The sequence below is a fragment of the Mytilus galloprovincialis genome, chromosome 4 (genome assembly GCF_965363235.1).
Source record: "Mytilus galloprovincialis chromosome 4, xbMytGall1.hap1.1, whole genome shotgun sequence".
Taxonomy (NCBI): domain Eukaryota; kingdom Metazoa; phylum Mollusca; class Bivalvia; order Mytilida; family Mytilidae; genus Mytilus; species Mytilus galloprovincialis.
The window spans coordinates 51,403,457-51,414,065 of NC_134841.1; the positions used below are offsets into that span (position 1 = coordinate 51,403,457).

Genomic DNA, 10,609 nt, shown 5'->3' on the forward strand with positions numbered 1-10,609 from the left:
GGTCTAAACGTGTTTCAGTACAATATGTTTAGGATTGTGTTTAGAATTGTGTTTAGCTTAGAAAAATGTGTTTAATTTCTAAACACTTTCATTTTTAAGTGTGTTTAAAACAAAGTCATTTTTAAATATTATGTGCTTACTGGGAAATGTGTTTAGAAATTAAACACAATCCTAAACACATTTAGTGTTTAATTTCTAAGCACGAGTTTTATAGTGTGTATATAAAATATATGCAAAATATGTACCCAAAAATTACTATGACAGCTTTCGGATAACTATACTTCTTCCATGTTCAAAAAGTATTTCAAGTTATTCGGAATTTCAAGTGAATTAATTGTTTGTTCTATTTTCACACCTTTCAACAACTGTCTTCTAACATTTATTCGACACAAGTTTTTTAGTGACTTAATGGTTTTCTGATAGTCAATGAGAGTTTTAATTCTATGGTCATCATGACATTTCTTACTCTGTTCAAACCAAGAATCACCCCGAAGATTATAACCAGCATTCAACAATAAAGAACAGTTTTGCATATCCATGTTAATAACTATATTAGATAATGGCGTTCCTTTCGCAAGACTAGAATGATTGTTTAGAACACAACCACTTTTAATTATGACTTCTACTAATGAAGGATTACGATACATGCATGCATAATGAAGAGGCGAACACTGCAGACGGTCCACTAAGTTGGCATCGGCGCCATGATGAATAAGCAAACGAACAAGATCAAGATTTTGACAAAGTGATGCTTGAATCAAAGGAGTCACGAGGTCTTTGTCTGTATGATTTACAGCAGCACCATTTTCAATGAGAAATTTCGCTATGTTATACTGATTGCCCATGCATGCCCAGTGCAGGGAGTTTCTTCCCATGCATGGGTCAATGAAATTAACGGATGTTCCTGATTCTACCAGATATCTAACAATTTCAAAATGTCCCTCGTAAGCAGCAGTACCGAGGATCGTAGCACCTTCCCACTTGACTGGGCTATGAATGACTGTATTTTTGTCTATTCCACTAGAAACAAGCTGTTTAACCTTTACAGTATTCCCTTGCAATACAGCATCAAACAGTAATGTTTTTGGGTCTTGGTACTGAAGTCTAAGGACATCATTGTAAGGTTCTGAAAGGGAAAAATATAATAAGATAAGATTATTACGACATGGAGTATGACACATGTTGCATTGCAATGAAACATTCGTAAGTAATTTTTGCCATATAGACAAATCACTCTCTTTTTTTTTTACGTAAATGGGATAGTAACCATCCATTTAACAAATAAAAATATAGAAAAGTTGGATTGGATTATTTAACAGTGTAAAACATGTGCTAGTGATAACCTGACAAATTGTAATCAATTAATCAACATTTGTGCTTTTGAAGTATATTCATTTGTTGAACTTTTAGTTGTAATACAAGATTGACATCTCTGGTGGAGAGTTGTCTCATTGGCAATCATACAACATCTTCTTGTGTTTATGTTGACACAAATGCCCATCTCATTAAAACAAACGGTTTTAATTGATTAAAATGCACGAGACCATTATAGGAGTTAATGCCCTGAAATGATAATGTTTGACGAACTTTGAGCATTGTTATTATCTTGTGATAAAAAGAATAATAAATAAGCAGACATAACCAACAATAAAAGATATAATAAAAGATGAATATATATCAACTTGTTCTATTCGCTCACGAGTGTACATAACAACGCAATTGATTTTAAAGAAAGAAATCTCTGTATTACTGAAAAATTATAACACCAGGGTTTTCGATATCATAAACTAGTCGCAACATTTACTAAATTTTATCATCGGTACATGGACATCATTCGTAAAAATAAATCAACATGCAGACACCTTATACGTTCAGGTATTGCACATCTAATATTTAAATATAATATTCTTTACAAAGAACAAAAATGTCAGCATGCACCTCAAAATCTAATCAAACCTTTAAATAGACTTATTCGGAAAGGATATAGTTACGATACAGTTTTCATGTCATTAAGGATTGCATATTTTGGTATTGATATTGATTCACTCATAGGGTCTTTGCATCGGAAATAAACACATTTATTCTAATTTAAAACCAGCTGCTGGTATGATTGGATTATGTTCTTCTCATATTATTTATGATGGTATAATACACTAAACCCCTAACGGCAGGGATTGTACTTGATTTTCATATGATGAAGACATAAATCTCACAATCAGTTTGATTGAGGTCTGGAGCTGCAATGTCAGTAACTGCTAGTAGTCCTTTGTTGATTTATGTATCATTGTCATTTTGCTAGTTTTTTTTTCTTACCTAATCTCACATCAGACTCGGACTTCTCTTAAACTCAGTTGTACTGTGCTTATAACTATGTGTTTCTTTATTCTACATTATCTAGAGGTATAGGGGGAGGTTTTGGATCTCACAGAACATGTTTAACCCCGACGCATTTTTGCGCTTGTCCAAAGACTGGAGCCGCTGGTCTATGTTAGTCTTGTATGTTTTTTTTTAATTTTAGTTCATTTATTTGTTTTGGGGTCAAATGTGACGTCCATTTCCACTTAACTACACACTTTTATTTAGGGGCCAGCTGAGGACCATCTCCGGTTGCGGGATTTTCTGGCTGCGTTACAGACCCTTTGGTTGCCTTCGGCTGTTGTCTGCTCTTTAGTCGGGTTGTTGTCTCCATGTTCATTCTCAATTTTATTAGCTGTTATTGGCTTTTACAAACAATTTTAACCCCGCAACATTTTATTGTATTGTCATAAATTTGGCCGTTAGTTTACTCGTTTGAAATGTTTTAGATTTTCCATGTCGTGGTCTTTTAAACCGATTGACTGAAATAAATCAAGATATTTTACATATTTTAGCATGTTTACCTTTTATCTTTTAATACCTACATCCTAGTAGTAAAGCAGAAAGATAGAAACTGAAACATCAAATGTGACCAGATACAATATCTACAATAATGTGAATAATGTAACTTCAGTCGACTAATTGCTCTTAAATGATTTTTTTTCACACATTTTATGTGTTTTTCATTATATTATTTAAAGTTAGTCTTGAAGGGAAGACATATCTGAAACAAGTTCACAGTTCTTAGAGGTCAGGGGCATGGATGGGATGATTTTGCAAATATATTCTTCCATGATAAACAGAGACGGGGGCAGCTTTTTGAATTTTGAAAGGGGGCGTAATTGATACACCGCCGAACGAATCGAGGCGAAAAATCTTTTGGACGATTTAATACTAAAATGTATATATATCGTGATCAGACTTGATTTTTTTATTATCTTATTTTTTTTTGCCACTGGATAATCAGTTTTAATACCTAATGTGTGTGTGCGGGCTTCTTATCCTAGCTTCACAGCAAACCAACCGCCCTAAATGAACTTTCGTTGTTTTGACATTCAACTTAGTTATACGATATACAAAATGTATCATGCCCTATAGCGTGCAAGTTTGAAAAAATGTTTCAAGTTTACATAACATAGGATTGACTGGCTATAGAAATAATGTGTTATTTGTGGTTAATCTCAGGGTTTAATGATTGTAGGATGAAGAGAATGAAACATAATATTTTGTGTGTTATTTCTATGTAAAACCTTTAACACATTTGTGAAAGTAAATGGCATTAAAGGGACATGGCTTGACTTTAATCTGATTATTAAATGTTAACACAGCTATTACGATCAGCAAGATGAACCACTAACAAAATTGAAATGGTGGCTTAAGATTGCACTGAAAAAAAGGGGTTACAGAAGCAGACAAAATTTAAATTTAATTATTTACCAATTTTGAGTCAACTGATTAAGAAAACTTTTTCAGACCTCAAAAGTTTGACTGAAGGGACCAAGAATATGGTAGCTTTTCTACGTTGACGCTCACAAAAGTACCTGAAATTGCCTTAATGATGTTTTTAACGATATTCCAATGGTATAGTTTTAAACCCTTAGTTACTGGATTCATGTGCAGGATGTTGTGTGTGTTCGATATACGGCTAGGCCAAACCAAACTAAAAAGAGCATAGACTTGTGGGCTCAGATTCAGAATAAGTATATGTCCGATTGAGGTGATATATTTCACATTGTCGGCTAGCACATACAAATATCCCAGAATGGTACAGAGAAGAGTTCATTAATATCTAACTACAACATGTCCTGTATATGCATTTAATATTTGCCGCTGGACGTTAAACAACCACCAACCAATCAATCAATTTAAACAACTAACATACACGCTCATGAAAATCACAAAAGGTGTGTGCATGCCATTTAAGGTAGAAATAATGAGTCGATGATTCTAAGTTATTATATATGTCCATTCGAGATCATTCAAAGGAACATTTCTAACGTAATGTTGTTTTGAGGTGTGGCATCGTTTGTGCCAATCCTTTAATATTCAAACATTAATTTTTTTTTTAAATAAATTATTATTTTTATATTCATTTTATCATCTTCACTGATCATCTTACCTTTATTTGACTTCCAGTTGCATTTTGTAATTATACCATGATCTAAGGTTATCCAAAACATATTTTTTTTCAAATCTTAATACACAATGTATGTACTAATGCTTGTCTAACCGTTATCAATGTTACAACGTGTACAGACATTTAAAAAAAATATTCAATAAATATTTATATAAATATCCATAGCTGTGTGACGTACAGTGTCAAAAAATATGTTCAATCATATGAACAAGTACAAATGAGTCATTGAACATTTACAGCTATTACATTAATGCTAGCAAGACAAATCTTTGTTTGGCTTGCTTGCTTTGCTTGTATCGATGTTTGCTCAAGCATGGCAATTAAGATAGGCGGGGCTTCAGCTTGTATACATCATACTAAAATTTTATTGGACGTTATGTTTGAGGTTAAGGTCACTAAATTTTAAAACATCACAGGATGACAAATATAAAGCGCAATCGTAGAAATGGCAGCCAAAAAAATGTATTTTTTTTCTCTCGAAGATATACATTTTCATCACCAACTGAAAAGACTGCCGTCATTTACTTTAAGTAAAACCAAATAGCTATTCGAACACACCTACTCTGATTTTGTGATTCATTACATAGGTATTTCATTTGACCCATATATTTCATCTTTTAGAACTGTTCTTTGTTTATGTTATCAAGTCAACCTGTAGCTTTGCTATATGAAAATGATAGAATCTGAAGCGAGATGGTGTATCAAATATTCTTGCTTTGTACGTTTTCAAGACGAAATATTCATCTCAAACACACCCTAACATAAGAAGGTGCACTCTATTTTCTAATAAAAGGGATAAATTAAGTAGGGGGGAAATGACTTAATTCATCCCTTTTATTTATTATGTCCATTGTAATTGAATATTGCGCACTTTGGATTTTTATTTTTGTTGTAAACCTTCAAACTGATTATTTTTATTATGTTGGATGAAGAAAATGCATAACCTCCGATTTTTTTTAAATTACCACGGACGGAGAACATTTCAATCTATAAGTTCAGTTATTTCCATGTCTGCCCTTCCAATAGGTGACTCAAGAAAAAAAATCAAAAAATTGGTAACAATCGTAACAAAAAGAGAAAATCGAGTGCACCTTCTTATGTTAGTGTGTGTTTGAGATGAATAATTTGTCTTAAAAACGTACAAATCAATACATCATCTCGCTTCAGATCCTATCATTTTTATATAGCAAAGCTACAGCTTGACTTTATAACATTAACAAAGCACAGTACTAAAAGATGAAATATATGGGTCAAATAAAATATCTATGTAATGAATCACAAAATCAGAGTAGGTGTTTTCGAATAGCTATTTTGTTTTACTACAAGTACTTGACGGCAATCTTTTAAGATTGATGATGAAAATACATATCTTCGAGGGAAAAAAATGCATTTTTTTGGCTGCCATTTCTACGATTGCGCTTTATATTTGTCATCTTGTGATGTTTTAAAATTAAGTGTCCTTAACCTCAAACATAACGCCCAATAAAATTTAAGTATGATATATACAAGCTGAAGCCCCGCCTATCTTAATTGCCATGCTTGAGCAAACATTAAAACAAGCAAAGCAAGCAAGTCAAACAAAGATTTGTCTTGCTAGCATTAATGTAATAGCTGTAAAGTTCGTGTCGATATTGGTCATGGCAGTTACATAAATGGCCCTTTCCACAAGGGCTATTTACGCCTTCTTTCTGGTACGAATAGTGTATTATCATACCCTGAGAAGCATGTTTTTTCATTTATGTTGTTGATTTTCGAGAGGACTTGTGTGTATGGTATTTCATGTAACGTTAGGAGTATGACTTGTAAAAAGTCTATGCATTTAACACATAAACAGCCCAATAGACATATATACCCAGTATATCTATTTATTGTTATAGATTAAGATTATCATTATCCACTATTTCGTGGATGATAGGGAGGTACAGAGAAGTATAAATGCAAAAAGACTGTTTATGTAATTATCAAACCAATGGCCTGAGTCAAATACAAAAAAGATTTTAAAACAGTAAAATCTAAATCATCAATATTTCTAGTAATCACGTCAAGGGTGGACTTTTAAGTTTAAGTATAAGTGGGGTCAAGGTAATTACAGTAGTTCGCTAGCTTTCTGTCATATCGGACTAGAGCAGTAGTCGTGGATGGTGAAAGCTCCTCACATATTGATGTAGAGTCTGATTAGTATCCCCATATTCTGTACGTTGGGCTACATTATTTCTATTCTACATTAACGATATGCCATACGGGATTAAATCAACCGTCCGATTATTTGCAGACATTACAATAGACGTTACCTAATCAGCAGACAAAGATTAAAAAAAAAGATCTAGACAAACTTGGAATTTGGGAAAAGAAATGGAAATGTCCTTCCATCCGGACAAATGCAATGTGCTTACCATCAGCAGAAAAAAACAACAAAATTGCAACTTCATACAACTAACATAGCAACATTCTTTTAACAGTTATCAGTGCTAAATACACAGGCTTCACATTTACATCAGAACTAATATGGAATGACCATGTACACAACATCTATAATAAAGCGAATAAAACAATTGGATTCCTTAAAAGAAATCTAAATATAGGATCAACCACAGTAAAGAGAATGCCTACAAAACACTAGTACTCGACCAATTGTGGAATACGCATGTCCAGTATGGGATGATCAATTCCTTAAAATAGAAATTGACAGAATCGAGATGGTCCAAGGAAGACATGTTATGTATCGAACAAACACCATACCAGCTCCAGTGTAAGCATGATACCCCGACACCTTAAATGGACATCTCTGGAGTAAAGACGAAAAGAAGCAAGACTTACAATGCTCTATAAAATAGAAAACAATAAAGTGGCCATATCAAATTGAGCGCGATAATACCACCAGAAAGACAGTATAGAAACATGTATGACAAATGCTTCAAACGACCATCGGCATCCAGTGATTATCATAATTCTTCCCAAGAACCACCCGGGTTTGGAATGCTCTCCCTCCTGGGGTTTTATCAGCTCCGTGAATGACAAAGGTGAATGATGTTAAAATAAATTTGGGGAAGGGGGTGGTTCTGTAAGCGCACCAAACCCATGGCAGTATAATCAGTTTGTTGATTGTGTTCATTATTTGGAAGAAGGAGAAGCAAATTGGCTTATAAATCAAATATACCAAAGTCCGACAATGCAATTCTATCAAATAAGAAAATGTGTAGAGAATATAAATGCTATTTGTATCCCGGATGCTCAATTTTGATAAACATATATTATAATGCATTTTTGTTTATCATCAATTGCATATTATATTGAACTATTGATGGTATATGATAAGCAGCAGACAGATCAAGTTGGGCTGTTGAATTCATGGGATATTGTGCTGACGGACACACTCGGGGATTGTCATCACTGGAGACTATTTTGGTTAATAAGTGTTATTGTGCTGTTTCAATGACATTTACTTAACATCTACTTCTTTCGTAAAATAGGTGGGGGAGGGGGAGAGATACCAGAGGGGCATTCAAACTCATAGATAGAAAATAAACTGACAACGCCATGGGTAAAAAAGAAAAAAAACAAACAGACATATAATATAGTACACAGGACACAACATAGAAAACTAAAGACTAAGCAATATGAAGAACCCCACCAAAAAACTGGGGGCGATCTTAGGTGCCCAAGAAGGGTAAGCAGGTCCTGCTCCACATGTAATATAATGCCATAAAGATATAAAAATATTGCATCAAATCAAATCTTTATTGCTCAAAGCATTTAGATTAGAAAAATGAGTTTAATGAAAATCGTAGCTGCTATATCTGTTTAAAATATAAAGTTTGAATTATGATAATATGTTATTAGCTAAATATACCAGGCATGTAAATACAAAACTAAAAAATACTTTAAAAACACCCCGTTTCATAGGACGGTGTCATCGGTGAGCTTACTATTTTTGAACCACACTTTCATGAAGACAACACGCCCAAGTACTTTACTTAGTTATGAATGAATATCTAAGTAAATGAATTACGAATACAAACAAGTTATATATAACCAGCCTTTGTACATTATTACCACACATTATTTAACCATGTTTACTAAATCTAAAAGTCTTTAACCGAATTATATATATGTTACCTTGACCCATTTCTAGACCAGCATTTGTTTAATAGTAACCTATCACAGGATATTGACCCACTCTTCATTTGAATCGGTCGAGCTTACACAAATGGATATCGACCTCGGATATATGATACTTGAACAGCTAACTATGTTTTTCGTTGTCGTGCGCTTTTTGATAGCGGTTTTGGGGATATGAGATTTTTTTGTTGAAATAAACCAACTGAAAATTAAAAAAAACAGGATAAGATTGCAATATGGACGTTTGAATTTGAATCATGCTGATGTACTGTTTTCCAGATACATTTCATATAAGTAGAATATTTTTTATATTCAAAATTGCTTCAAACTGAGAGTAGATGCTAGTTTAGTTTCGGGTGTGCCCTTCTTTGCTGGCTTGTATGTCGGTTATGACTTGACACGACAAAACAAATTTAAATAAAATTGAAAGATAGACGGGGCCTTACAATTTTTTTTTTAGGAAAAACTTACACCTACCATATAGAGATGAATTGAATGAAACTATATTAAAAATATTGCTATACCCTATTGCAAAATGTCCACCGCTACTGCGAAAACGAGGAATTCAACTGTTTGTGCAGGTTCAACATAAGTTGTTTGAAAGTTTCTTGTAATTTCAATTTTAAAGGAATTATTGGCCCAATTCACGCACATATTTACCACTAAAATAACGAGGTCCAATTTGTTAGCCTGTCTGACGTAAAACATTACTTGTCGAGAACTAAACATGAGACATTCGAATTTATAAGCCGACCTAGCAGACGAAATGCATATTCCGTCCGCTGCTAATGGCGGATCCAGTTTTCCACCGACTGTCTAAGAAAGGGCCCGCTCCAGTCATGCCTCAGTAATTCCCGATATATTCAACCATTTTTCCTACAAAAGGGGAAACCCTGTGCAATCGAAATCCGGCTCTGTCCCTTCTGTCCTTTTTGCCCCAACTACCTCCTGCCAGAAAATCTGTTAGTCGTCCTGCATTTGGTTATTTGTGCGATGGTCGCACGGGTATTTGGAGTGTTACTTAATTTAAATACGACTTATATTTTGAAAAAGAAAAGCTACTAACATCTGATATACAGATGATCATGTGTTGGAATGTAAATACATTTGTTTACATGAATTTTTCAAAGAACGAAATGACGTCACGAACAGAAAAAAAATAATCAGATAAAGACAATTAAAATGCAAAACATCTAAATCTTTCAATGGCATGATATATGTTAGCCCCGGAGTCTAGTGGACTGAAGTTATCTTGCTAACGCTGTCTTATTTTAAGTGTACATATTGGTAAGCTATGCATATTTCGTGGCATTTTATGGCGTCAGCGCTTTTGCTTTCTGCTGAGGGTCGTACGATTACCTGTAGTTGTTATCTGGTGAAGAGCTGCTCATCTCATTGGAAAGCATACCATGTATCCATGGTATCTTCTTATTTCTATATTTGTACAAATAATCAAGTTAGAAAATAACTTTAAATATTTTAGTTTAATGCAAAAAAATATTTCATTTTATGTAATCGTTATATTTGTATTTTATACCTGGATAAAATATGGAGAAGTTATGATTTACCATACCTTGATTCATTCCTTTTATTTCAACGAGAATAAAATTAAACAACTTACCCATTTAAGAGATAATTTACTGATCTGTTGTATAGTAGAAACAATTTACTATCAGTTCAGTACAGAACAACATACTGTCATGACTTAGTTATCGACCAATATTTATGTTATCACGAGGAAATACACTGATATGAAGTAGAGGCCTTGAGGAGGCAAATCAACGCAGACTATAAATACATTTCTTGGTTTTTAATTATAACGACGTATTCCCGTTTTATTTCATTCATCATGTATGTGTACAATATCATTTTCAGAAGAGACGACATCGTTCTGAATTGGAACATGGTCATTGAGGTTGCACTTTTGTAAATATATTTATTTATTTATTTATTTATTTATTAATGAAATGCACATTTATACCCCTGGGGGTTGAAGGC

At 33.5% G+C, this 10,609-nt stretch overlaps 1 long non-coding RNA gene across 1 annotated transcript; it reads right to left on the reverse strand.

Annotated features, from left to right (window-relative positions):
* Nucleotides 1-457: 457 nt before the first annotated feature.
* On the reverse strand, nt 458-10,370 carry LOC143072392 (uncharacterized). Its single transcript, XR_012977160.1, has 2 exons — nt 10,233-10,370; nt 458-1,126 (listed from the first exon to the last, which is right to left on the reverse strand). It is a non-coding gene; the product is annotated as an uncharacterized LOC143072392 (long non-coding RNA).
* Between the last annotated feature and the right edge of the window lie 239 nt (nt 10,371-10,609).